We start from the raw sequence: 3,771 nt of genomic DNA on the forward strand, positions 1-3,771 counted from the left end.
TGGACGGCCCCTTAGTGAATATTTGTACTTTTAACTGTAGTACATGTTACAGTTAACTCGATAATTATCGATAAATCAACGAATACTCGATAACGATAACGTTGATTCAACGCTCACTTTATCGTCAACGAAGCATCATCGTACAACCGGTATCGTTATCGAAGTTGGCGTTAAATTAACGACGTTAATTTATCGATTAACAACCCTGGTTACGAGTATACGACGAAGACGGTTGTTTCTTATTTCGCGTGGTGCACAATCCGACATTACATTTGGCGACGAGGAGGAAAGCGATTTTAGTTCGGTCGACCTCACGTGGTAACCATATTGTTTTAGCAAAAGTGATTTACATAATCGGCGTTTCGTGGTGTGGAAAATCACAAGGTAAACCGGAAAAGCCATGTTGAGTGAGCAAATGGATACAAAATGGCCGACGTTTATGGTGTGAAAATTGGTTTGCATGGGTAAAATAATATGATGTGATATCCAATATGGATGTAAAAGGCAATTAAAAGTGTTATACATGAAAGGCTGATAAGTGAAGAGAAATCAGAGAATCAAATCTAATCGTTGAAAATTGTGGATTGTTTCTGGTAAAGGGTAGTGAAATGGAGTTATTTGAATTAATATTGAAAACTGGTGGCAGGGGACGAGCAAAATATTGGACCGAAATTATGGACGGCCGTTGAGTTATTTTGGGATGCCTTCATGGCATCCTCAAGCTGTGAGCATGATGAAGAGCAGAAACGGTAGCAGGTGTATTTGTAAACGTGCTTCAATCTTTATGCATAGCTACTGTCTGTGTTGCGAATAAATGTGTGTAACAGTATGTATATGATATCTGGAGCTGATATATGTAGCAACTATTTGTGTGGACAATGCGGTATAGCAAATGTGTGCGTTTGAAGGTTGGCTCCGCAAATGGTGCGAGTATGGTTTAGTTCAAATCGCAACTGTGTGCGTCGCGCAGCAAAAATATATCGTAACGATCGCACTGAAAAAAAAATGCAAGGGTATGTATTCAGCTTACGGAATTCCAACGGTTTAATCATTGACGAATACATAGACCGAAATGTCCGGTACAAAGCCATCAGAAAATCGGGCACCATGTCTTCTTCTTTATTTTAAAGAAAATACCCTCGTGGGTGACGAATTACATTATACATAAATATTTTTACGAGCGCTGACTTACCCTCTTGACGTTTTGACAGTTTGTCTGTTTGTTTTTCCTTTCCTTTCTAAACCGCTGAACATTATTCCATGTCGGAATTTTCCGCCTGCAGCTGCGCATCCCGAAAAATTTGAATATTCGTCGGTTCGGTGTTGAAACTGTCCGGAAGTATTCCTTATGATATCGATAATAAATTGACGGAAGGTCGCCTTTACGCTTTACAGCACCATTGCAAAGTAAGTTCCTAACTTTTCTTATTTAAAAGATAATAATAATCGACCCTCTTATCAAATTTCAGGTACGCTCAACATTAAAGCCAATAGCTGTGACGAAATCACAAAATGCTTGTGCAATCGTGAAATTATGCGCGATATCCGCCCAGATGTTGTGGATTCATCCAAGACCAGATCAGAGAATCTATCGGATGTCCCTGATCGGCCGGAGGAGGAGCGAACCGCCTTCAGGTCGCTTGGTCGCAGAGAAGGGCAAACAAACGATTTAGCACCGGAGACCGTACAACATAAGAGGTACAATACATAATCCGCATTGATATCTTCGGGAATTGGACATATAGGCTGAAGGCAATTGTCTTGGAACGCATGTGGAAATCTGCTAAGTGTAACAAGTGGCGCAGTATGGAAAGATGTTTGGAGTTGTGGCAAGATTTGTTGCTCTGTGGCATCCAGTCTTCAAACAGTGGCATCCGTCTTCAAACCGGTTTTTATTTTCCGATTTACTGCCCAGAATATCGTTGTTCCAAACGATTGAACCTCGGTACCAGTACCCCATCAGTAAGTATTTATTCTAGTATTCTATAGTATTTCTAGTAAGTCAATTATACTAAAAGTGGAAACTTCGCTATGGATGTTTTTTTTTTAAATTCATAATAGGGAGGAGGACCATTTGGGCAACACCCCGATTCTCGTCCGTAACGTTTATTACTCGGCCGCGTTCCATCCATATGACTTAATTTTTCGTACATCATTAGATATCTACAGATGTTCTTCTTCTTTCTTCTTCTTATTGGCATTACATCCCCACACTGGGACAGAGCCGCTTCGCAGCTTAGTGTTCATTGAGCACTTCCACAGTTATTAACTGCGAGGTTTCTAAGCCAGGTTACCATTTTTGCATTCGTATATCATATGGCTAGCACGATGATACTTTTATGCCCAGGGTAGTCGAGACAATTTCCAATCCGAAAATTGCCTAGACCGGCACCGGGAATCGAACCCAGCCACCCTCAGCATCTTGCTTTGTAACCGCGCGTCTTACTACACGGCTAAGGAGGACCCCAACAGATGTTCACCGTTTTCTAAAACCAAGTAATTCGGTCATAATGTGTCCGACGAGGTGTCCGAGTAATGAACGTTGCGGACCGGAATAGGGGGTGCTGCCAATATGGTCCGATACCCTTCCTAGTTATAAAACACAAATAGAAATCACATTAGCAGCCTGCATTTTACAGTAACATTTAATTTCGTCATCCTTATAGGAACAAAAACCATTTTGCCCTACTACACCACGGAGTTTGTCGCTGGAATATCTACAACCCGATGCAAAATTGGACTGTTTTCTTATATATAATCGGAAAAGTGAGCCAACAGTATAATACGCTAACGCAACGGCGGAGAAATACCGGTCCACCTGATGTGAACAACTACAGAATTCGACGAATCAACAGTCTTTGGACTTTTTGATAGGTAAGTTTAAATGACGATCTGCGCCTCTAACATTGACTTAAGACTCTAATATCAATCATTCTTACAGGGAGAGCTACATTCATGGAACCACAGATGGCATAGCCACCCACATCCCGAGTTGCACTTACAATCTCCGTGATGGGGCCAATACCTGATACCTTCGGATAATCAAACGGCTGCCGCTTCAACTGTACTCGGCTCATCAATTGTTAAAGCGTTCAGCAAGTTTTACCAGCAGCTACTCCTCTCGGTTGGTGAATCACCAATGGTGATTCTGTGGAACCGGTACAACCAACGTCAATAGGATCGTTTCTTCGGTTCAAGTACCGTGACGGAACGAAATAAGCAACAGGCGGAAGAAATCTGTATCTGAGTTATGGTAAATTTTTGTACAGGCAAATTTTTGTATTGTAATCGAGATTGTAATATATTTTATTACGAATAAATTTGGGTCATCCTGTGTATTAATACAACTTAAATTCAATTTCACTATTTTATGAATTCTATTAATTTCATGCAAAAGAATAAAAGTACCCAAATATGAGTAAATTGACCTATAAATCGCTGTACCCATATAAGGGTAATCCCCAAAGGCAAACCTGGTTTACTCATAAATGGGTGAATGCAACTTTACCCATATCTAGGTAGGGAAAAGACAGCTTTGGCAGGTTTTGTTCTATTATTGGCAGGGGTTTTTGTCGACCATATTTTATGAAAGTCGGCCACAATATTCTTTGATAGGCAAAGAATGTTTAGGCCAAATTTGAGCCTAGTCGGTCATAACAAACCCCTGCCAATAATAGCTCAAAACCTGCCAAAGCCGTCATTCCCCTATGCATTTTTTAGCGATTTTAGGTACTCTTGACCCATATTTGGGTGAACTTGATCGGCTCGTTA

General features: G+C 40.8%; 1 long non-coding RNA gene across 1 annotated transcript; it reads left to right on the forward strand.

Moving 5' to 3' along the window:
* The first annotated feature begins 1,257 nt into the window (after positions 1–1,257).
* LOC134204700 (uncharacterized) lies at positions 1,258–3,033 on the forward strand. Its single transcript, XR_009977940.1, has 4 exons — positions 1,258–1,407; positions 1,470–1,962; positions 2,667–2,874; positions 2,942–3,033. It is a non-coding gene; the product is annotated as an uncharacterized LOC134204700 (long non-coding RNA).
* The last annotated feature ends 738 nt before the right edge of the window (positions 3,034–3,771 follow it).

The sequence above is a fragment of the Armigeres subalbatus genome, unplaced genomic scaffold (assembly GCF_024139115.2).
Source record: "Armigeres subalbatus isolate Guangzhou_Male unplaced genomic scaffold, GZ_Asu_2 Contig834, whole genome shotgun sequence".
Lineage (NCBI taxonomy): Eukaryota > Metazoa > Arthropoda > Insecta > Diptera > Culicidae > Armigeres > Armigeres subalbatus.